Below are 26,311 nucleotides of genomic sequence, written 5' to 3'. Positions count from 1 at the left end.
CTAAGAGATCTGTTACACCCAGCGGCCTGTTCCCTTTAAATAGAATCCACTTGAAATGGCAATGGGGTGTATATTTCACTCAGGGCAGATAAACCTTGACAGTTGAGTTAGAGTACTAGATTTTCTTAGATGTTTCAGTGAATTTACAATGCTGAGTGCACTTGAAACCTAAAATCAGAGAGAATGGCACTGCTGCTCTAATAAGACCTGGGGAAATCAGGTGGGTCCCTTTCACTGTCCAAGGATGGAAGGTAATGAGTTACTATCTCTAAACATATAACGTGATTCTTGGGCCAAATTGTGTACGAGACAGTACTCTAGGCGTCAGTTATGGGGAGTTGGGTTGAGAGGGGACTGATTGGCTGGCAGAACAGAATGGAGGTACAACGAGAAGTCAAGTATATGGGAAATGTGTTGGTGTGTGTGTGTTTTGTTTTTCTTGATAAATATATGTTTTTGCTCATTGGGTAAAAGAAGGAGATAACGCATTGAGACACTGTAATTTGTCTTCATTTAAATGGGTAACCGCTAAATGGTGAATTCTATAGTTCTATATTATAAAAGAGGTTTGCGTGGAAACCAGTATAGCCTGGGGATCCCTGGAAGGGTCAGCGATTTAGCCCTGCCTTCAGCCCAGGGTGTGATCCTGGAGTCCCGGGATCGATCCCACATCTGGCTCCCTGCATGGAGCCTGCTTCTCTGCTTCTCTCTCTGCCTATGTCTCTGCCTCTCTCTCTCTCTCTTTGTATCTCTCATGAATAAATAAAATCTAAAAAAAAAAAAAAGACAAGAAAAGAGTATAGCCTGCCTAAGAGACACAAAAAGACATTTCTACTCAGAAAGCGCCAGGAAAAGAATTGTCAGCTCTTATTCTACTCAGAGGTCATAACTGGAGCTGGAACTCTAAAAAATCTCTATGTTTGTCTGATGGAGACTCTTGGCTAAGAATTTTCAGATTGTCTGGCTCCTCCAGGAATCCTAGTTTTGAGTAACAGACTTGAGATATCAGTATCCATACTTTGAGATGTCAGTAACACACTTCTTTGGCAGAATAAGGGCAGTTTCTTCCTTATGGCTCATCTCCAGCTTTTTGGCATTTATTCCTATTCTTGAAAGGATCTGAACATCACACGGTGAATCAGGGATTTTATAGTGACCCGAGTAACAGCTACTTCAGTTGAAACATTGCATGGAGATCAGGGAAATGGTGACAGTTAACATCGGTATAACACGTCTTTCAGTCTAGGGTTTTGTTTTTTTTTTAAGATTTTATTTATTTATTCATGAGAGACACACAGAGAGACACACACAGAGAGACATAGGCAGAAGGAGAAGCAGGTTCCCTACAGGGAGCCTGATGATGTAGGACTCGATCCCCGGGCCCTGGGTTCCCATCCTGAGCCAAAGGCAGACACTCAACCACTGAGCCACCCAGGTGTCCCTTCAGTTTCTCTTCTAGACACTTTATGTATAATAATTTACGTGGTTCCCCACAACAGCCCCATTCTACAAAAGGGGAAACTGAGACCCAGAGGAGTTGGGGAGATCATTCAAGACCTGAATATTAGTAAATGACAGAGCTGATGTTTCCTCCCTGGCAGTCTGGTTCCAGAGTTCACGCTCTCTTCCCCTATAGTGTATACCCCCAAGGAAGCATAGCAAGCCATCCCACTGTGTTCTGTGAAATCTTACTACCTCTCTGGCCTCATAATTCCACCTCCTCATATGGTCTATCCTCATACCTGGAGCTTTCTGTACCAAATGCGCCTTTTTGTCTACTTAAACTCTTTACTATTCTCCCATAGGAAGGTCTCCGTTTCTCAGATTTTCATTCTTCAAAAGTATAAAGTGAGAGAAAATCCCCACTCCTTCAGTAAAGTGAAATTCAGATGCAAGAAAGAAAAGGATTCTGACTGAATTAATTCATCCTAAATGAGAAAGGATATTGGCAATCTTGTATTTGCATTTTCAAAGGGATCAAGGATTGCTAAATTAATTTTTAATTGGTCAAAATTCAGGCAAGCTATACAGTTTAAAGCCTATGGGTATAGGAGTGCCTTTGTGGCTCAGTGGGTTAAGGTTCCAACTCTTGATTTTGGCTCATGATTGCAGGGTTGTGAGATCAAGCCCCACGTTGGGCTCCACATTGAGTGTGGAGCCTGCTTAGGCTTCTCTTTCACTCACCTTCTGCCTCTACCCCCACATTCTCTCTCGATCTCTAAAAGCAAAACAAAATACACATATGGGTATATTGGGTTAAACTATATTTAATGGCCATTTCTAAGGGAAAAATGCTTGAACATCAGAAATCTCATTTGATTCAACTTGACAGTGTAGGATGGAGGAGAAGCTTCTTGCTGCCCCATAAAATGAAGCACCCCAAACACATCCACCTAACAATAAGATTAGTGTTTAAAACTAGTCCAGACGTGGGCAGGGGCCTATGGTGCTATCTCCTAAGCCTTCATAGTGCTTTTTTTTTTTTTTTTTTTGAGAACTGTCATTTTGTTGTACACACCTGCTTCACTGGCCAAGGAAGAGTGGAGTCATATGCGCTTTGGAGTGGCTACCGCCACCACCAGGAACCCACTTCTCCAAGTGGCTTTGTGAGGACTGTGTAAAATCCTGAGCCCTTGTTCTGATGAGATGCTGCCAGCAATAAAAACTGCATTTTCTCAATTATCTCACTTGATCTGGTATAAGTGCTTCCAGGCACAGTTGGATAAACCTGTAGTGATGAGTGTAAAAGACTGTTTATAAACTTGCTGAAAGTGAAAATATTTCATAATGTCTGTGAAAAATTCCCTTGTTTTAACTTGGTCATATTTGGTCTTCTTATTTATTGGTTTTATTTTTTTAAAGATTTATTTTTATTTATTTATGATAGACAAAGAGAGGCAGAGACACAGGTTTTATTTTTTTATTTAAGTATAGCTAATGCACTTAAAACACAATGTTACCTTAGTTTCAGGTATATAACTTAGCAGTTCAACATCTCTATGGGTTATGCTGTGCTCACATGTGTAGCTACCATCTATCCCTATACAATGTTATTACAATATCATCGACTGTATTCCCTATGCTGACCCATTATCCCTGTGACTTATTCATTCTATAACAAGAAGCCTGTGTCTCCTACTCCCCTTCACCCATTTTGTCCATCCCTCACACCCCCTCCCCTCTGGCAACCATCAGTTTGTTCTCTGTACAGGTCTGATTCTGCTTTTTGTTTGTTTATTCACTTGTTTTGTTTTTTAGATTCCACATATGAGTGAAATCATATGGTATTTGCCTTTCTCTGATTTATTTCATTTAGCATAATACCCTCTAGGTGCATCCATGTTGTCCCAAATGGCACTATCTCATTTTTTATGACTGTGTAATATTCCATTATATATATAATTTTCCTTATGCATTCATCTATTCATGGGCTCTTGGGCTGCTTCCTATCTTGGTTGTTATGAGTAATGCTGCAATAAATATAGGGGTGCATATATATTTTTGAATTAGTGTTTTCATTTTCTTAGGGCAAATAGTAGGAAATTATTGGATCATATAGTATTTCCATTTTTAGTTTTTTGCAGAATCTTCAGGCTGTTTGTTTTCTATAGTAGCTGCGCTAATTTCCATTCCCACCACCAATGCATGAGGGATCTTTTCTTCCGTGTCCTCATCAACACTTGTTATTTCTGGTCTTTTTTATTTCAGCCATTCTGACAGGTGTAAGGTGATATCTCATTGTGGTTTTGATATGAATTACCCTGATGATGAGTGATGCTGAGCTTTTTATTTTTATGTGTCTGTTGGCTGCCTGTATGTCTTCTTTGGCAAAATGCCTATTCAGGTTCTCTGCTCAATTTTTTTTTTTTTTTTTTTTTTGTGTGTGTGTGTGTGTGAGTGAGTCGGGGGAGAAGCAGAATCTTAAGCAGTCTCATGCCCAGCGTGGGGCCTGATGTGGGCCTCAATGTCATAACCCTGAGATCACGACCTGAGTGGAAATTAAGAGTCAGACACTTAATTGACTGGGCCACCAGGCACTCCTCTACTCGTTATTGAATCAGATTTTTTTTGGTGTTGAGTTGTGTAACTTTTTTATGTATTTTGGATATTAATCCCTTATTGAATATATGATGTTTAGATTGTCAAATATTTGCTTGTGTGCATATGGGTAGTTGTGTATGTAGTACGCATGGACATGTACAAAAAAGTATTTTTAAATGGGTCATAAAACCAAGAGGTAAACCCCCATAAACCTAGATGTTTAACACCCAGACTAGATTGTTCTGTGGTGTGCACAATGACAATCCACGTTCATAAAGATAAAAAAAATAGTTTTTGAAACTCTATTGAATCACTGAAGAAAAGCTAAATTATATCCCATAAGATGTAAATCTTAATTAGATTTTGAATGACATACTCAGGGTTTGAATAGATTAAATTTTCATCTACTCATCACAGTTCCCCAAATTTCTGTTCTTGAGTCATTCTTGATTAAAGCTTTTTGCTCTGCTCTTTTCCAAAGGTAGTTAGGTTGGAGCTGAGTATGGTATGCATGGTCCCCTGAAGTCCTGTTCTGGCCTCCAAAAGATCATCCTCCCCTATCTTATGAAATACATCTGACTTTGGCTGCAGGCCACAAGAAGAAACACATCAAATACCAGGAAAAAACACGTAATCTAGAATAAACTGATACCCACCCAGCTGAACTTGTAAGAAAAATTCACAGGCACAGAGTCAAGTAAATAATCACAAGCTTTGTATTTTTTAATACATATATTTGTTCTCGTCAGTCACTCCCTCTATTCATCATGGTTTCTTTTAACATCTGCTCGATGATTTCCCATGAAAAATACTTCCAAAGCTGTTCAACTATCATTATTATCTACTGAGATAGCTTTGGGGTTCATACAATTGGTTTCTCATTGTTTTTTTTTTTTTAAATCTATCATTTCAAACATGTAATTTCTTAAGGCTTATTCAAAGTGGGGGAAGTATTCTCCTTAGAAGAGAGTAAGGAAAAATCTATGACTCTGGCTTTTTTTTTTTTTTTTTCCCCTGCCCTCTTTTCTCTACCAAAAGGAGCATGTGGTAAAGTGCTTGCGCCACAGACACTGGCCTTTTCTTCTTGTGGAAAAAAGGCGCTGCTGTTTTACGGTGGCCTGGAGGCCTGAGGCTGCTGGCTGCCAGGGGCTCCTGCTCTAATGGCTTCACCAAGCACACAGCACCAGAGGAGGAGCAGAGGGCCTGAGCCTGCTCCCTGTTTGCTTGCTCAGTAGCCTGGAGCAAAGGCTTTCTGCTCTCCAGAATCTTCCTCTCTCCTTCCTCTTCCCTTCTCTCTTTCCCTCTAGGCCTCCTAATCAGAGACTCTGCACAGAATTTATCAGAGGTTTCCTGCTGCAGTTAGAAAGGACCATTTTCTTGCATTTTTCTTAAAGTTGACATAAATAAGATATAAGTAGGGATGAGCTTGATTGTGTTTAAACTCACAGATAATTTGTCCACGTATTTTATTTATCTGCTATGGCTGCATTTTTATCATCAATATTAGCCATAAGATTTAGTGAGAGAAGTGTTTATGGCAGTGTCAAGCTCTGAAAAGTTTTGGCTCCATTGCTTCAAGACCTTGTAAACTTCTCTGTGCTACTCTTGGTACGTCTGCAAATGCAGGGCTGAGATAAATATAAAAGATTATGTGGGAGAGTGCCCAGCTTACACTTGGCACTCAAAGCATCTTTACTTGTGTTATTATGAAAGTAATTGTATTAGTATACCCGATGAAAGTAGAAATACCTCCTGGTTCTTTGAAAAGGTGAACCTAATACATAAAAATATTTATCCCATCTAAATTCACTCGATTTCTATGTTAAAATATTTAACGATGACAGATTTTGGCAGTACTTGGAGAAGTAATTTGAAATCAGATTACATTTAGAGGTAAACTACCAAATAAATAATTTCCTGAAATTAAAAGGAAAAAAAAAAGCCTGTGTTTTTTTTTTCCCCAAGCAGTTTATATCTATAATTTGCCAATAGATTTATTTAAAAAAAATCTCAGAAACTAAAAGTATGTTTCATATTACTAGATCCTTGGTGTTCAAAATGTGACCCCTGAATCAGCAAAAATAATATCAGCTGGGAACTTACTAGAAGTGCAGCATTTCACTGACGAGAAAATCTCTGTGTTGAAGCAACTCATGCCATCAGTGGGTAATTTAATTATTGAAAATATTTTTCATGTTTGTGAAAAAAAATTACATCAAAAGGATAAAATGTCGACCCTTCTGTAACTAATTTAGTTTTGTTGCCTTCTTATTTCTGAGTAAAACAGTCACAGTCCCTCCCAGTCAGAAAGATGACAGTAAAGCATTTTTAAGAAAAAAAAAAAAAAATCACACTTCCTATTAGTCCTTTTAGGTTTCCACTATGGATGGGCAAGCTACTGCCATGGGCCAAAGGTGACTAGCTCCCTGTTTTTGTAAATAAAGTTTTATAGAAACACAGCTATGCCCATTTGTTTACAGATGGTCTCTGGCTGCACTTGTGTTTCCACAGCAACGTCCAGTACTTACAGCAGAGACAGTATGGCTCACAGTGTCTAAAATATTTTCCATCTGCCCCTTTATAAGGAAAATTTTTCTCCGGACGTCTGGGTGGCTCAGCGGCTGAGTGTCTGCTTTCGGCTCAGTGCCTGATCCCAGGATCCTGGGATCGAGTCCCACATCGAGCTCCTCCCAGACTGCTTCTCCTTCCACTTATGTCTCTATCTCTCTCTGTGTCTCTCATGAATAAATACATAAAGTCTAAAAAAAAAAAAGAAAGAAATTTTTCTGAACCCTGGTCTACACTAAGCATTCCCATTTCTCCTACAAGTATTTAATCAACTTCATGTGTGTGTTGGGAACCATGCTCAATGTTGGGGTTTTAGAAATGGAAAGAATCCCTCCCTTCAAGATCATTCTGAGCATATTCTTCCTTGAATACTATTACTTATAAATATCATCTTAACTACAATGCCAAAGTTCAAATGGGCTTAATGAATATAGAATAGTAGGATATTTACTAGTGAAGAATAAGAGACAAATATCCATTCTCATATGGATTTGCTATTTCTCTTAGTGATAGCTTTGGATGTATCAGTTTTGCATCTTTAGCTTGTACTCAAATTTTTGATGAGCAAAAATTTCCATTTAGTAAATGTGCACACATGTGTGTCATGAATCTCTTTTAATCTAACTCTCTTTTATCCCGTATTTACTTAATTATTATTATTTTTTTAATGAAAAATAGAAACTGCAGATTCACATAGAGCTACGCTTGACATGAGGGTTAACTATTCCTCCTGGTATTTTGACTTTGGGGAAAAATACTTGCTTTCTAAGAACTCTGTTTTCTAATCTATATAAAGTGAATAAAATTAGTAACTACCTTGTAGGATTTGGAGAAAGAACAACTGAAGTGGTGTCTACACGTGCCACACTACTGCCTGGCCTCAGGAAAGCCTCGGTAAATAGAAGCTTTCTTAATATGTTCAGGCCTTTTTTTCCTGTTCTATGTAGCAATGGTGAATCTCCAATGCTAATTCTTTTAGTTTTGTCTGCCAAACTGAACAGAGTTTGTTTGCTAAACATTCATTCAATTTAGTTATAAATGGTCACTAAAAAGAAGTCCCAAGGGCAGAACTCTGCAGCCTATCAACTATTGCTTTCTTCCAGGCAATGACTTCTTTGATCTTTTTTTTTTTTTTTTTTAATAGAATTGTGGATTTGGGGATGCCTGGGTGGCTCAGGCTGTTAAGCATCTGCCTTCCCAGCTCAGGTCATGACCCCAGGGTCCTCTGATGAGTCCTGCACCAGGCTTCCTGCTCCGCGGAGAGCCTGCTTCTCCCTCTCCCTCTGCTACTCCCCCTGCTTGTGCTCTCTCTCTGTCAAATAAATAAGTAAAATCTAAAAAAAAAAAAAAAAAAAAAGTCGTGGATTCACAAGGAGCTGTAAGAAATGATACAGAGGTCCCTTTCTGTCACCTGGTTTCACACGATAGCAACCAAGTCTAGTACAATATCACTACCTGGGAAATTGGTATCCACGGACTTATTCCTATTCCACCAGTTTTATATGCATTCATTTGTGTCTGTGTGTGTGTGTGTGTGAGTGTGTGTGTGAGTGTGTGTGTAGTTTAAAGTCCCAGGCACGTTCATCACATGTGCAGATTAGTGTGATAACCCTCGGTCAAGAAAAAGAACATTCCATTCTGTGCCACTTTTCTGTACTCACCTTGACTTCCCTACCATCCTCACTTCCTTTCTCAATTCCTGAAAACCACTAATTTATTTTCCATTTGTATAATTTTGTCACTTCAAGAATGTTATAAATAAAATAAAAGAGTATGTAATGTTCTGAGGTTGTCTTCCTCCTGAGTCGCTGTGTATATTGATACTTCATTCTTTCTATTTTGGGGGAAGGCCAGTGTTCCTCTTACTCAGAAACCCCCGGTGTTACTGGCGCTCCTGTGGGTGGTGTTGGGGGAGGACCTGGAGCCCAACATAATCATTCTCTACTGGCCCCTGTCAGGGGTGCAGCACTCCTAGACAGTGCTCCAGGCTTAATTAGGATATATTTTAGCTTAAAATTAAGAAGCACAGTGACTATCATGTTCATGTCCTTTGCTTTATAAGTTTAGAACTCTCTTAAAAAGGTGGAAAATGTTAGTTTGTCCTGACTTTTTCTTAGTCCATCCTGGATCTTAGTGAACTTCTCTCGTTTCTTCCTGGGGAAAGAGAGTGCAAGGGACCATGAGAGAGCCCTGGAGTTACTCATCACGGTTCAACAACTTTCTCAGCGTGATGCTAATGGATTCTGACTGCAATGATGACACACGGGGGGTTTTCCGCAAATCGAGAAGCAATTCTCTCACACCAGCTGGGTGTCCTACAATTCAACTCAATTCTGACACTGTGTACAGGGAGTCAGCATCCGATCTCACGAGATAAGGCTCAGGCCTCCAACTCTGAACTTTAGTTCCCTTTGCCATTTGCAAGTCCACACTCTTACCTGTACTTCTGACCCACTATAAATCAGAGGTTGCATGACACCTTCCTTGGATTTGATTAATTTGCTACAGAGGCTACCAGAAGTCAGGAAACCAGTTTACTTACTATATTATAAGTTTCTTACAAAGGATGCCAAAGATACAAACTGACAGCTGCCTAAAGAAAGATACATAGGGGGACACCTGGGTGGCTCAGTGGTTGAGCATCTGCCTTCTGCTCAGGTCATGATCCTGGGGTCCTGGGATTGAGTCCCGCATGAGATCCCTGCAGGGAGCCTCTTTCTCCCTCTGCTTATGTCCCTGCATCTCTCTCTATGTCTCTCATGAATAAGTAAAGTGAAATCTTAAAGAAGAAAGAAAGAAAGAAAGAAAGAAAGAAAGAAAGAAAGAAAGAAGGAAGGAAGGAAGGAAGGAAGGAAGGAAGGAAGAAAGAATAAGAGACAGAATCAAGACAGAAAAAAAAAAGAAACGAAGCAAAAAAAAAAGAACCCGAGCAAAAGAAGACTCGAGACACGAAGAAAGAAAAAGAAGAAGAAAGATAGAAGAAACGAAAGAAAGAAAGCGAGCTAGGCTCCTAAGCAAAAGAGCTTCTGTCTTCATGGAGTTTGAGGTCCAGCAAGGTGACACATGGAAGTACTCTGGTTCACCCACTTAGAAATATTCTAAACCCAGTTCTTTTGGAATTTTATGGAAGCTTCATTACATGGGCATGATTGAATAAATCATTGGCCTTAGGACATTGATTCACCTTCTAGCCCCTCTCCCTCCCCAGACATCAGGGGATGAAACTGGAAGTTTCAAGTCTGATCACAGGGTTGGACCTCTTGGCAACCAGCCCCTTTTTAGGTGCTTTCCAAAAGTCACCTCGTAAACATAACAAAAGACACCTTTATCACTCTCAACACAGGAAATTCCAATGGTTTTAGGAGTTCAGTGCCAGGAACAGAGACAGGGAAGATCAAATGTATGTTTCTTGTTATAAATCACAGTATCACAGATGCATCAAGCAAACCACTGAACCTAATTACATTTGGTAATTTATACAATGGTGGAAATAATTTCTGCTCTATAAGGTTAGGAAGATCAGGAAAAAATAATATATGTGGAGTTGATTCATTGGCTACAACTTGCAACAAAAATATGATTATCCTTACACAGTAAATAATAGCATCTCTCCAGGAATTACATGTGCTTATATCCCCAACTCACCTCTGAGCCACAACCCAAATGCCCCTCCCCCATCATCACCACCATCATCAGTGCTGGAGGGGGATTTTCTTTTCACAGGCCCTGGGGCTTAGCCTACTTTCTGTTTCTACCTGCCTGCACGTACTCCTGTAAAGACTAGCTGTAGAATGAAAGCCTTGTCTTCAGATTCCTCCCTCGTCCTCGCCACCCCCAAAGAAATACACAAGAACTCACATTGTTTCAATGACTGTAGTTTAAAGTCAACCCCAACTAAGACATGGGGATTAAACCACTAGCAACATCTATAAACTTGGAGTCATTTCAAAATTATAGAATTATGGAAAATTGTCTGCCTGATGGATACTGGTTTATGGTTCTTGACTTCTTTCTGAGGCATCAAAAGGAAGCCCCATTAGATATCATTCCCATTTTTTCCCCCCTGGTGATAGCACTTACTACATTAAGTGCCCTCTTGTTAAAGAAAATCATAGCCTGACAGTAATGAAAGCTATGGAAACAGAAGTTGGGATCCCTGGGTGGCTCAGCGGGTGGGCGCCTGCCTTTGGCCCAGGGCGTGATCCTGGAGACCCGGGATCGAATCCCACATCGGGCTCTAGGTGCGTGGAGCCTGCTTCTCCCTCTGCCTATGTCTCTGCCCCTCTCTCTCTGTGACTATCATAAATAAATAAATAAAAAAAATTGAAACAGAAGTTGTGGGGATTGGCAAGTCCAAAATCTGTCAAACAGCTCTGTGGATCAAAATTCCTTCCTCTCTGGGAAATAACAGTTGTTGCTCTTAATGCCTTCAACTGATTAGATGAGGCCCACTTACATTATTAAGAGTAATATATAACTGATTGTAAATATCACTCATTTCTAGAGTATACCTTTACAGCACCATCTAAACTAGTGTTTCACCAAACAACACAACACTATGGCCTAGTCAAGCCGGCATATTCAATTAACTGCCACACAGTATATATTCTCAACTAAAGGTATGAATTTAAGGAAAGAAAGTGGAGGAAAATGCCAAATGAGCGAGTAAATGGGAAAAGCTTTAGAGACAATAGGATTATGGAATTTAAAGAAAAATTCATTTCCACCAAAGATATAATTATGCAAGCAGGGATAAATTAAAGAGAATTTAATAGTATTGAAAGTGACAAAATAGTTGAAGTTGAGAATGTGAGAAAAACAGCAGATTTGTCAATTTGTAAAATGTTAAGTAATAAAGTGGGAATGAAATATAAAGATAGGAAATCATCACGCTGTTAAGAATTGGGGTGATTATCCATGGAAAAGATAACTGGGTAATAACTTCAGAAGGCTGGGTGGTTAAAAAAAGAGGTTTTCTTTGTTTTGTTATTGAGATAAAGGATGGGGGAATGGTTGTAATGGAGGTACAAATTAAAAATTAAAAGAACAACTAAAAATATGTGAAAGTAAAACAGAGAGTGCATGGTTACATAAGCAAAGTATTATTGCCAGAGTCTGGAGAGTCCAGTCTTTTTCTCACAGAGCCTTCCTACAGTGGAAGAAAGAAGGAGAAATTAAGCCCCAAAAGTACAGTCCCAGAATTAACACCTGAGGGTAATGATAAATGAAGTTCAAGAACATGCTCAGGAGAAAGAAGTTAAATGAAAGTTAAAGACAAAAATCAGATTCCACTGCTACACAAAAACATTATTTTTATGCAATGGTTCTATATAATCCACACGGAAGAGAAATATGTATTCAAGAGCAGATTAGTGGTCAAAACTACACAGGTTGCTCTAATGCAGGAAATGATCTGCAGAGATTGAACTGGGATTGCTACAGTCAGTAATCGCGTTGTCTGGTTCACCAGTGGTTAAGCTCATTTCTCAACTGGAAGTTTAAGAAACAAAAGGGTTGACTAGACATTTTTAAATCCTCCATGATGATAAATAGCAACAATCAGAAGAATCTAGACTCAGACACATGAGATGGACTCTATTTCTATTCTCCAACGTTTCCCCTTTTTATGCATTTGGGCTGGTATCTAGTTGCTTTATCACTCTCAGCTCAGGAGCCTTCTCCACAACTTCATTCCATTATCAAGGGGGGAAATTGCAGAACTGAGAGATATATGTAATAATAGAATTAGATGCCCCCCCCCCCAATTCTTTTATGATACTTGGGTATACATGTGTCAAGATTCTTTTGAATTGTTTTAAATATGTGAAAAAAAAAAAAAAGAAAAGAAAAGAAAAAAAAAAGAGGCCTTAGCAGAATATATGTACTCTTCTAATTATCAAGGAGTTTCTGATAAATATTGACACAATAAAAATATAAACTTTTCTATTCTCTAGAATCCATAAAAAAGACCTGAAGAATATACAAAAAAAAAGGACCATTTTTTTGGGCCCCTAAATACCAATTCAATAAATCTAGGAAAATTCCAAATTTCTTGCCATTTAATTTTAATTATCTTTAAGTAGAGAAAAATTTGGATCAAATTTGGAGAAGTTGTTTAGAGGTGATCCAAGCTTAATTGTAAACAACTAGAAGAAGCATTATAAACTAGACATTATAAACATATCTTTTTAGGACTTAAACCCCCTCCTACATGGAGAGATTCTCCTCTTTATGTGTCTTAGTAGAAGTCAGAGATCGACTTTCATGGCAGAAGTCAAATACAGAACAAAATCAAACAAGAAAACAAAAGAGGCACTCATTTCTGCACACACGAACATCTTCACTCCTTGCAATCAATCAAACATGATCAGTTAAACAAATCTGGCTCAGATTTGGCATAAGCACCTAAGGAATCACAGAAACCCCACACTGAGCAACAACTCTCAGGTCACAGGCATCACTGTGAATATGTCGCCAGTGGTGGAATTCAGTGACCAGTGACCAGCGCCAGGAACAACACAACGTGTCATACCTGGATTTTGGCGAGGTAGTTATGATGTCCTCACTGACTTTGCTTTGTGGCACCATGTTGTCTGCCCTCTCTGGTCCCTGCCTATTTTCTCAGTCTGTTCACCATGATCTTTCCCAACAATTCTGAACTAATTGCTGTCTTTTAAAAATTCCCTTTCTGTCCAAAAGATCTAGTAACTTAAAATAATCCCATTAATGTTGGCAAAAGACTCCCAGTGTAACCTCAATTGTTTGATGTCACTATTGAAGTACTAAAGTCAGTACATCAAAGAAAAGAAAACAAAAGAAAAGAAAACAAAAGAAAAGAACCCAAGTATCATTAGAAAGCTTGAAAGGCAGGTGGTTGCCAAGGGCTAGAGGGTAGAGATAATGGGGTGTTGCTGTTTAATGGCTGTAGAGTTTCAATTTTGTAAGATGGTAAGAATTATGGAGATTGGCTGTACAGCAATGTGAATGTATTTGACACTACTGATCTGTATACTTACACATGGATAAGATGGTAAATTTTCTTACATGTACTTTATCACAATCAAAAAAAATAATAATTAAAGGAAAAATGTGTGATAGGTCAAATTATCATTATTTGCAAAATATGGATTTTTTTCTCAAGGATATGGGGGTCAACTTAACATATAAATAACAAATTACATATGACAAGAAGTAAAAGATCTGATATTAAAGGACAACTATTCATTGTGAAAATAGTGACTGCTAGAAAATACAATGAGAAAAAGATCATTTACAATAATCCCCCAAAAGCTTGAATACTTATTAAACATGGTGAAGTTATAAAGTAAAACACGAGTAAAGCAAATAAAAAAAAAGAGAGACTTCATTCTCTATGGTAAAGATAACAATCTTAAAATTATTCTGTGAATTCAGAACAATTGCAGAAAAACTACCAATAGACATATTTCCTTTTGGAATTTAAGAAAATAATATCGACATTTATTAAAAAATAGATATGCAAGATAAATAAGAAAAAAAATTAAAAGAAGAATAAAGAGGGATGAGTAGATGATATACTGTATTTCAAAGCTACGTTAATTAAAATGGATTAGCAGTAGTCTAGATATAATCCAGCTAACAATAAAAAAAGACTCACTGGAAAATAAAAACATGTGGGAATTTAGTATGTGGTAAAGATAGCACTTCAAATAAATGGGGAGAGAACATATAATTAAGTAAAAGCTATTGGGACACATGATTTGCCATTTCAGTCATTTCAAAATGGATCAAATATGTACCTGTAAAATATGAGGCCATAAAAATTACTAGATGAACCTAAATACTAGATTAAAAAACCAAAAAACATGATGGAAAACATCTGTCAATTTGATTACTATGAATACCAACAAACTAACATAGAATAACATCAAAACTAAAAAAATCCTCAAGGTGAACTGACACCTATAATCTATTATTTGCAACACACTTCCAGGGAGAGACAGAGAGAGAGAGAGAGAGAGAGAGACACCAAAAGGGGGAGGGACATAGAGAGGGACAGGGGGGAGAGAGAGAGAAGAGAGAGACTAAGGGAAAGCTGGTAGAAACTCTTTGCTATTTGTTTGCTGTTCCAGTTTTTGCTTCCTCTTTTGATTAGCATCGCCCCAGGAACACTTCCTCACCCTGCAGTGACTGTTTTTCCTATACCAGCATTTGCAGTCTTCCCAGAGTTCACAAACATCTCAATGTTTGTTCCTCCTGAGACACAGGCACCAGCCTGGTGATGCTCCTTTCAGCTCTCTGTGAGATCTCCTCCTCAAGCTTCTAAGTTCAATAATGCAAATGCTTCTCTTTGTCCTCCCAGCCCCAAGGACCATAGTTTCTTCCTATAGTTGCTGTCTCTGAAACACTTTCTAACCGTCTACTTTTCCAGTTCTTAAATATACATCAATACCATACACATATTATCACCCCAAAGTTTCCTCCCACCTTTTTTAAAAATTAAATTATTTTATTTTTTAATAAGAACTACCCTCTTAGCCAAATTTTGAGTATACCAATAGTATTGCTAACTATAGGCACTATGTCATAGGTCAGATCTCTAGGATTTACTCATGTTGCCTAACTGAAAATTTGACGAACACCTCTTGTTTGCCCCTCTCCCCAGCCCCTGTAAACCACCCTTCTACTGTATATTACTGTGAGTTTGATTATTTTAGATTCCTCATATAGTGGGATCATAGAATGTTTGTTCTTCTGTGTCTGGCTTATTTCCCCATAATTTCCTAAAGTTTCACCCATTTGTCACAAACGGCAGGATTTTTTTTTCTTTTTTTTTTCCTAAGGTGGAATAATATTCCATTGTATACAAATACCGCGGTTTCTTTATCCTTTTATCTACTGAAGAGCATTTACTTTGCTTTTATGTCTTGGCTTTTGTGAATAATGTTGCAATGAAATAGGGGTGCAGCTAAGTCTTTGAAGTCCTCAGTTGAGTTCTTTGAGATATCTGTCCAGAAGTGGGGTTATTTGATCATATTTTGGTTCTATTTTAATTTTTTGAGGGGCCTCCTTACTGTTTTCTATGGTGGTCAACCAATTTATATTCCTACGAACAGTGCACAAGGGTTTCCTTTTCTCTACATCCTCATCAACTATGTAATTTTTTTTTATTTTCTTGATAATAGCCATTCTAATACATGTGAGTTGAAATCTCATTTTTTAATTTGCATTTCCTTATTATTAATGGTGTTGAACATATTTTCATGTACCTGTTGGCAGGTTGTGTGTCTTCTTTGGAAAAATGACTATTCAGGTTCTTTGCTCATTTTTAATTGGGTTATTGGTTTCTTTGCTATTGAGTTTTTTGAGTTGCTTGTATATTTTGGATATTAACCACTTATCAGATATGTGGTTTATAGATCTTTTCCCCCATTTCATAGGCTGCCTTTTTGTTGATGGTTCCCTTTGTTATATGGTGCTTTTTAGTTTGAATAAATCCCATTTCATTTACTGCCTGTGCTTTTGGTGTCATAGCCAAAAAATTATTGCCGGGTCCAATGTCAAGGAGCTTTTTTCTATGCTTTTTATTAGGAATTTTACAGTTTCAGGTATTAGATTTAAATCTTTAATCTGTTTTGATTTTATGTTTGTTTATAGCATAAGAGTCTAGTTTCATCCTTTTTTTGCATATAGATATTTAATTTTTTTGAAGAGCAATTCTTGAAGAGACTATCCTTTCCCCATTGTGTCTTCTTGGGACCTTGTTGAAGATTGATTGACAGTATATGTATAGGATTATTTCTGGGCTATTTATTCTGTTCTATTGGTCTATATGTCTTTTTATAGTGGTATGTACTGTTAGTTGGTTACTGGATCTTTATAATATATCTTAAAATCTGGAAGTGATTATTCTTGAGATATTCAGTTATGCTCCAGGTTTGTATTGCTTGAGATTGGTTTGGCTATTCAGAGTATTTTGTGATTCTATGTGAAATTTAGAATTTTATTTCCATTTCTGTAAAAACTGCCATTGGGATTTAATAGTGATTGTATTGAATTTACAGATCACTATAGATAGTATTTACCTGATTGTTCATGTTCTTTTTTAGCCTTGCACTGATGTCTATGCATTCAGAGAAGTAGACCAAAGAGCTGTCTTAGTATTGTGCACCTTTTCCCCACCCTGCAAAGACATACCAATGTTGAGAGTCACTGGAACCTTTCTTGGTCTTTTCTGGATTGTTTTCATTTTTATTGTTTAGTTCTAGATTCCTATAGAATGCTGCCAGAACCTATATTTTTATTTTTTCTTTTTTTAAATATTTTATTTATTTATTCATGAGAGGCAGAGAGAGGGGCAGAGATAGGAGAAGCAGGCTCCATGCAAGGAGCCTGATGGGGACTCGATCCGGGGACTCTGGGATCGTACCCAGAGCCAAAGACAGATGCTCAACCACTGAGCCACCCAGGTGTCCCCTATATTTTTATTTTCTGATGGAGACTAGATTATACAATGCATCCTTCTCCACAGTTATCTCTAGAATAATAGTAACTGTTCAGGTCATGTAACTGTTTGGCAGGGCTGTTTGCTCACCACCTGCTGAAGAATCTTTGCTGAAGAATCTTTTTACTCTGATCCTCTCAAAGCTGTCAGCCTTCCATTAAAGGTTTAGAGCAGTAGTCTCAAGTGTAGCACATGGCATCTTCAAAACTCAAAGATAGCTAAAATGCTTTATGCTTCTTTTTTAGTGCTGAGAGGTGCAAGAGAGGATGATTTGCTTTTTTTTTTTTTGGAAGACATATCTTGGCATGGCCAAGATCCCTGGGCCCTAAAAAGTTCACTGATACAACACACTCACAGAAAGAATGCTTGTGTCCTAAAGGCAGGATCTGGATGACACACTAGAGCATCCACTTGTCTTACTGCTTCTAGTGTTGAATTACAGATTCCAGTGTTGACCTCTACTAGATTAAAGAGAGATTCATTTCTGACTTACCAGGGTATTTACCAAAGCATTTGGAATATATTTTCTTGCACAATGTAAGTACTCAATGAAATAATTGAGGCACTGAATTAATGTTAAACAACAGTTCAGCCAAACATTTAAATATGTAATCATGAGTTGCTCTGTGATAAGTATATATAAAATGAGAGACTGAGCAGTAAATATATTGCCACAGCCAGATAATATATTAAGTAAATGCATAGTAATGCTGTAGAAGTTGAAACAAAGTTACTTTAACTTTGCTTTCAGTGAAAATACTTGTTTAACTCTTATTTTAAATGTTTTTTTTTTAATTTCAGAATTTAGACTTCCAGAAATGTTGTGAAACAGTACAGACAGTTCTGATAGACCCCACACCCAGTTTCCCCTTTTATTAACATATTGCATTAGTCGGATATATTTGTCATTATAAATAAGCCAGTGATGATACATTATTATGAACTATATTCATATTTGATTCTGATTGATTCCTTTTTACCTACGTCATTTTTTTCTGTGCCAGGACCCCATCCAAGATAGCACATTATATTAAGTCATGTCTCCTTAGACTCCTGTTGGCTGTGACAGTTCCTCAGATTTTCCTTGTTTTTGATGACCTTAACCGTTTTGGTGAGCATTAGTCAGGTATTTTGTAGGTCATGTGAATAAGCTTTTGATATGCTGAAGTGTAAAAATGGATGACCCAAGTGCTGGTTTCCCATTTGACTCATCAATTTTCATGTTCTCAGAGTGGGGGTTTTCCTGTTTGATTCTAGCTGTGTTAACATTTTCTGGAAGTGGTCACAGTGGATAATGAAATAAAAGCAAACCAGCTGTTAAACTGACACTTGCAGTCAAAGAGAGTGTTGTAGAGGAATGAAAACTTTGAGTGCTGTGTTCTCTGCCACAGTTGATCAATAAACGTCAGCTGATTAAATAAATAAGTATGCCTTTCCTGGCTTCTTGATTTTAAAGCCAAAAAATTATTCGAATTCTTGTTTAAAAGAGCTCCCCCTCTTTGGTGACAGTTATAAAGTGGAAACATTTTGCAATCCTTGCACAACTATTCTTGCTTGTAAACCCTCTTCCATATAAAATGATTACTTAATATAATAATATTTTGCAAAAACGATTTCAATCTCTGTCTCCCATTTATCAAACACCTCCTGACAATATGTTTACTAGCGTATCTCTCCTAGCCATTGTTAATATGTGATTTTTTAAAGTAATTAGCTTCTTTATATCCAATTTTAAAATATTCTGGTTTCAGTCAAGTAAAAAACAATGTGTTTCATAAAATACTAGTTATTTATTGTCATATGAAATTTCAAGTGAAGTTTAGTACTGGAAGCCTACTACTCACACATATCTCTCTCTAGGGTGTAAGATAATGGAGTTTACAAGCAAAGAACTGGTGTCAAATGGGTATCGTTTTGTAAGATTTATTCACAATATCCATAGCCTATTATGTTGGTCTTACTGCCAACAATAAGGTGGGGGAAGTTGATGGGTCCTTATACATTCCACCTAGCATTGAATTAACTGGCCCACAGCCCTGAGATTTGCTCATCCAATCATGGTGGAGAAGCTGGAGATGGTGAACCTATTGAAACACACCCTACTTATTCAGCCAACTGTGGAGGACCCAGCATCCACACTGATTGGATATAATTATGAGTGTCCTATGTATGAGTAATAACCTTTATTATTTTAACTCTGTCCATCAGGCCATGTGGCCCCATACCAGTGCTAGCACACACATTGTAGTCCATCATTAATATTGTCCTCTAGGGCTGTATAATACTCAGTCTGCAAGGCCATATACAGAGTCTGAAACCATATACTAGTTACCGAGAAATAATTGGGAGGCCTACTCAAGAACACAAATTTATGCAAAGAAATTTATTTTATAATAGTTGAGTATTCAGTAACGTTATTAGTGTCCATACATTTGTGTCAACAAATTAGAAATTTTAGATGAAATAGGCAGATTCCTAGAAAACACAATTTGTCAAAGGTAAGACAGGAATGAATAAAAATATTCCTAGAAATAGATTATTTCTAGATCTATTAAAGAAATTAAGTACATAGTTTAAAACTTTTGTACCAAGGGAATCCTATGCCCAGATAGCTATATCAGTGAACCCTTTTAAACACTTAAGGAAAAATATAGTACCAATCCCCACAAGTAAAATTTTTTAAAGAAAAGTAAAAAGAACATATACCCCAATTGGTTTGATGCAGTTTTGTGCTTCCCCAAACCAGACAAGGGCATTATATAGGAAAGGAAAATTATAAGCCAACCTCATTTATGAACATGTATAAAAATGTCCTAAACAAAACAAATGCCCCAATGTAAAATGAGCAACAGCTTTCAGTATAAGTACTGTTTGTTCAAAGAATGAAAGATTGGTTTAACATTTGAAACTCAATGAAATTCAATGCATTAACAGAATGAGAGAAGAACCATTTGATAAAATCACAGTTGATAAAATTTTAGTCCCATGTATTTTAAACTTACATAATAAAATTGGATTGGAAGAAAAAATGAATCTGATACATATATTTAAAAACAAATAGCACAAATATCATATTTACTTCTGAAATATTGAAATCTTTATCTAATTAGATACAAGACAAGGACACCATCTGTCCATTTGTATTCACAATTCTATTGGTGAATGTCTATTTGAGGACACAAAGAAAGAAAATTAAACAAAAGTTATAAAGACCATAAAGCAGAAATGAAGTTGTCAGCTTTGTGTTTTATAGGCAACTTCAGTTTTACCTTAAAAACCCAAAAGAGTCTACTGATTACTTAGAATTAGGGAGTTTAGCCATCTTCTGAATACAAGGTTAATAAATAAGTGTTGATTGCATGATTACATTGAAAGACTGTTACAGGGGATCCCTGGGTGGCTCAGCACCTGCTTTCAGCCCAGGGCATGATCCCGGAGTCCCAGGATCGAGTCCTATATCGGGCTCCCTGCATGGAGCCTGCTTCTCTCTCTGCCTGTGTCTCTGTCTCTGTCTCTGTCTCTGCCTCTGTCTCTGTCTATCTCATGAATAAGTAAATAAAATCTTAAAGGAAAAAAAAAAAGACTGTTACAACTGTATCAAGTAATCAAACTATTACTCCGCATAGTAAGAAGGACAAATTTCACAAATAAAATTTAAGCAAAAAATTCCACAGAGAAAACAGTTTAAAACTCTATGATTTCATTTGCAAAATGTTAAAACAAAACAAAACAGAACAAAACAAAGCCTTGTAAAGCCAATATATGTTGTTGCAAGTCAGGACAGTGATTAGATCTGAGCAAGATTGGAGAGGATACTGCCAGAGGGGATAGAAGAGGCTTTGGTGATGCTGGTTACACTGTTTGGTTCTGGGTGACTGAGACACGTTTTGTGTTCACTTTGGAAAATCTTCCCAGTTGAACATTTATGATTTGGGCAGTTTCTTGTGTTTGTATTACACTTCAGGTAAAAATTTTCTTGAAGAAATTTACACGCATATACACGCACAATCTCAGCCCTTTTATTTATATTTTAAACTCTTAACTCTTCTCTCTACTTATGCCCAAGGTCACCATTTTCTTAACTCAATATATTAGCTAATGTAGTCCTGATAAACCACATAGGATCACTTGGCTCCATTGCCCATTGTTCAAACAATCTAGTGATTTCCTATTCCACTTAAAAACCCAGTTTCTTATTATTAGCCAAAAGATCCTCTATGATCTACCCCCATGCTCTCTGCCTTCATCTCTTCTGACATTGGTCTTGTACTGGTTCCTCAAACCCATTTACTATACTTTACTCTGAAGCTTCTTTCCCCACATAGCCAAGGCATCCATTCCTTCTCTCTTTCATTTCTTTACTTAAATTTACTTTTTCAATGAGGCCTCACTGAAGTTCAGCATTATAGTGCCTGTACCACATATACTCCCCAAATTTCCTAATATTCTTTCCTGCTTCTGTTTATCTTTTAGCACTTATGATTGGTATCCCAAACTTATAATGTTTATTTTCATTCTCTTCCAGAAGAATATAAACTCTAAAAAGAGATTTTTTTTCCTGTTGTAGTTTTGGCTGTATCTGCAATGTCCGTATATAGAAAGACTTAAAAAGCATTAGTTGAATAAAGTAAGGAACAGGACAAAGAGACAGAGGCTAATGTTAAGAGTGTTTAGATGGTCACTTTCAGATGTTTGGATAAAACACCTGAAATGCTGCCTCAGGTGAGAAGTGTTCTAGAAACACAGGTAGGAATAAAGCTTTAGCTGAATCATTTGTATACTTTTTACTGTTAAAGAAATAAGCAAGCAAAATGGTTTGTCCACAGCTTGTAGTTACATTAGCTAGAAGAGTGCCTCCTGAAAATAAACTTGGTGACTTAATTTCACTTTTTAATAATAAAATGGGGATAATATACAAATTGCTCTTAATCTGGGATTCTAATCTGCTGAATTTGTTTTGAACTTTAAATTAAAACACACACACACACACACACACACACACACAAAACTAGCAAAATTACCCTACCTTAAAAGTCTGTTCTTGGAGCTAAATACTCTTTTCACACATAGGAGAAAAAAATCCTAAAGTAATTGAATTACTAGAGGGATTTTTAGTATTAAAATGATATTTTTCCAGACTCCAAAATGCCATTTTGACAAGAACTGATAATATAGCTTGAAAAGTTATTTGCTGAGCAAAATCTTTCAAGAGTGGCAATTTGGATAGGACTGAAGCAGAATTAAGTCGCAACAGGAGTGTGGGGAAATAAGCCAAATAATATGAGATTTCCTGGAATTTGGTTAGGGAGTAGCTGAGAAGCTTGTCTGATTCATTTCCAGTTATAAAAAGGATTTTTGCATTGCCCTTTCATGGAGACTTAAGTTCAAAGAGTTTATTAGGAACTGTCACGAGGAAGGTGTGGGAGAGACCCTCTTTCACACCATAGTTTTCAAGAGCATGAACCCTTCACCATTTCATAACAATTAATTAGATTGTTAGAACAGGAACTTGGCCTCTGTATGGATATTTTAAATGTAAAGCATTCTTTAGAGCAATAGTTTTTGATCCAAGATGCCAGGGAGTTTAACAAAATAGCTGATGGACAGTTTTTTTTACCTCTGTATTCTGATTTTATATTTTCCAGAAGTAGCATCCAGTTATTAGAATTGTTCTAGTTCTTTTAAAGCTTTGAAACTGAAAAGTTATATTTATTTATTTATTTCAGATTTTTACGTTGTTCACAGTTTAAAGAAGTGCCAGGGATTGAGATCCACTACTTTTATTGAGGTTGTAATTTCATTTCTGAATAAAACGCTTGGAACTCTAATATTAAAGCCACTTGTGACTAATGCACCTGTATGTGTTCAATGGCAAAATGGGATAATAAATCTTTTACACTGTAATATAAAATTTTAAAGAATGTAACGTTTTCTCAAACACATTAATCATACAGTTTCTGTTTTTTTACTTTTTTTCATGTAATCATTTTCTGAAACAGTAGATCAGTTATTTAAGGCAAAGATTAAGACAATTTGCTTTCGTAATAACTTGAACATCTCCTTTTCTCTTCTATCATCATTCACTATCACTTAGCAATGGAATCATTTTATTTACTAGAAGTGTTACTTGAGTCTTTTTCATAAAAATTACCATAATTAATTAGGACTAAAATTTAATAAAAAACAAATAGAATAAGTAGCACAAAAGAGCAAACTAGCAAGCTTGTTTTCATCAGAAACACAGGATGTAATTTAAGACGTATGTGAGGAAATAAGTCATTCGTTGTGGCATCAGTTACAACTACTTGAGTACCCAGAGCCCTGTGCTCTTGAATCATTCCTGGTAAAATGGTTTCATCCTCGTTATTAATTTTCTCGTCATGAACACATTACTCAGGGCAAATCTTTCCCTTTGGCCAATGGAAAAACTCTTTAAATAAGAGTCTTAACACCTTTCCATGACATAAGACTCTCTTTTGGAAACTTTATATTTTAGATTCCTTTCATGTCAAACTTACAAATGCCAGCTCATAGGCCATACGGTTAATTAGGATTCTGAACCTGATTTATTCCTCTATTCTTTGGCGAACATACTTATTCCTCACTTTATGGAGTGCTTTTTGGGTTATGAATCTTGTTTCTATCTCTGCCTTGTCGTTAGACATATAATTACTTTCTAAATCCTATTTGAGTATGGATTGAAGTCACTGTTTTTCTATGAAGGAAAGGTTGGTATGTAAAGTGAAATATCATTATTTAATTTGGAATTTGGCCAAGCCTCTGGAACTTATGACCTCGTTTGGATGAAGTGTTCAGGGATTTTTTTCCCCCTAATCACAAATAGTCAAAGATGTCTTATATAACTCATAAAGTGCTCTCCTAACATACTAGAGAACCAGCTCAGTGCAAATTTGAATGGGAAGGTTATACACATACCATTTCCCCAGAGAAGTGAACTTTCCTGAGTTAAGTGTGACAATTTATTATCGTTTATGGGATAATTGCTCAAGATCATATATCGCAGGTACCTGGGGCGGGGGGGGGGGGGCAGTTGAGGATTCTAGAAAAGTAAGTCTTTTTAAATTTTTTCCTTTTTTTTTTAACAAACATGTTTTGGGACATACAGCATTACAACAATCCAATTTATAATCGTGACTTATGATGATAAAAATGCTACTGAGAGGAAATTCTATATTTTAGTAGAATTCAGAATTTGTGTTACTATGTACATTTATATTATCTCAATTTCTTTCCAACTTTAATTCCCTGAAGATTAGGTCAATACAATACGTAATAATAATAATAATAATAATAATAATAATAAATACTGGTTTTGATAGGCACTGCCATAAGTGTTCTGCATATATGATCTTATTTATTCTGTGAAACAATCCTATAGTTATATTTATCTGCATTTAAACATAAAAAGAATTCTGCAAAAAGATGAAGCGACTTGCCCAAAGTAACACAATTAAAAGCGAGAGATTCAGATTAATGAGTATGACTTATCTGACTCCAAAGTCCACGCACATTTCACAATGGGGTTCTACGAACTATAAATTATGTTCTGTATCTCACATTGCCAAGGGGATTAAACATTGAATGCAAAAATTTCTCTAATACTAGGAGCATGATATTTCCCGGTTAAAGCCTTTTTATAGAACATATAATATATTCCATAGTGGAGAATCTATTTACCAGCATATGATATGTACTCAATATTTAATTGGTTAAATCAGCTACTTGATTATGATCATATTCATAGTAACAGAGATAGGACTAGAATCCTGAATCATTACTTTTAGTCCAGGACTGTATTAGTTTGGATAAGTTTAGCTTGTTACATGAGACTATAAAGTACTAGCTTAAAAAAAAGATAGACTTGAGGTTTTCTATCATGTAAATGTCCAGATAGATATTTTAGGACTTTCTGGTATAAGTGAGTAGGCTCTTCTATCACCTCGGCTGTTCTCTTCTTTGGAAAAGTCAGGATGATATACATACCATCTGCTGATTCAGCATGCAAACCATAGGCTGGGGAAGTGGGGAAGTGAGTGCACATACCTTTTCCTTTTAAGAGCATGACCCAGAAATTGGGCATCAAATCACTCACATTCCAAAGGCCAGAACTCTGTCACATGGTGAATCTAAATGCAAGGAAAACTAGATAATTTAGAACATTAAAAAAAGTAACAATCAAAAATAAACAGAATGAAGGATACAATGACTAGGAGGGCAAGCAAGTGTTCTACTTAAAAGACACTATACCTGGCAATTATTTTGATATATTATTTTCTGATGTTTGTACATTAATCATTATCACAAAAAAAAATCATTATCACAGTTGTGGATCATAGCTAGAATACAGAAAAAGTCCTGACCTTTAGTATTTTTCCACCCCCCACAGTAAATTATCTTCATTGAATAACTGATTATCAAGAAGATAAAATGAGAGAAGCATTACTTTTGAGAAAACCGATAAAATTTCAAGTCCTAATGAAAGAAACATTTATCATCTAGCTTGTCTTGGCATAGAGTATGAATTTCAAATAAAATTATAATTATGATGCACATGGTGTATTAGAATTAGCAATCATGGGATCCCTGGGTGGCGCAGCGGTTTGGCGCCTGCCTTTGGCCCAGGGCGCGATGCTGGAGACCTGGGATCGAATCCCACGTCTGGCTCCCAGTGCATGGAGCCTGCTTCCCCCTCTGCCTGTGTCTCTGCCTCTCTCTCTCTCTCTCTGTGATTATCATAAATAAATAAAAATTAAAAAAAAAAGAATTAGCAATCATAAAGTAACCAATTTTTGGAAATTTTGTATGTTTACTTTTAAGTGTATGATTCCTTGAGTACATTTCTCAATTTTATTAAGTAAGGGATTTTTCTTCTGCCTTGTCTGACATGTCCCTGTTTCTGAATATTTACTTATGTGTTTATTCATTTATTGAACAAATGTTTATTGAGCACTGTTTTAGACCTTGGGAATTGAGCTGCAAGTAACACAGACAAAAGTCCTTCTTATGAAGCTTAACTTAAAAAGTAAGATATATTTTGTGTTGAAGGTGCTAAGTGTGAGGAAGAAAAATAAAGCAGCTAACGGGAAGAGAGTAGGGACCATCCTTGGTAGAAAAGAGGTTAGAATTTTTAGAGTAAATGTCAGAGAAACCCTCACTGAGAAGGTAACATTGAGAGAAGATCTGAAGTAGATGCAGTAT

At 36.7% G+C, this 26,311-nt stretch overlaps 1 long non-coding RNA gene across 12 annotated transcripts in view; it reads left to right on the top strand.

Moving 5' to 3' along the window:
* The first annotated feature begins 55 nt into the window (after positions 1-55).
* LOC111093499 overlaps positions 56-26,311 on the top strand; it is a 114,601-nt gene continuing 88,345 nt past the window's right edge. For all 12 annotated transcript variants that reach the window (XR_005381989.1, XR_005381986.1, XR_005381980.1 and 9 more), the window contains exon 1: positions 56-220. This is a non-coding gene — a long non-coding RNA (uncharacterized LOC111093499). The remainder of the gene's footprint in view (positions 221-26,311) is intronic.

This window comes from Canis lupus, chromosome 31 (genome assembly GCF_011100685.1).
Source record: "Canis lupus familiaris isolate Mischka breed German Shepherd chromosome 31, alternate assembly UU_Cfam_GSD_1.0, whole genome shotgun sequence".
Lineage (NCBI taxonomy): Eukaryota > Metazoa > Chordata > Mammalia > Carnivora > Canidae > Canis > Canis lupus.
This window is presented reverse-complemented; position numbering and strand designations above follow the sequence as displayed.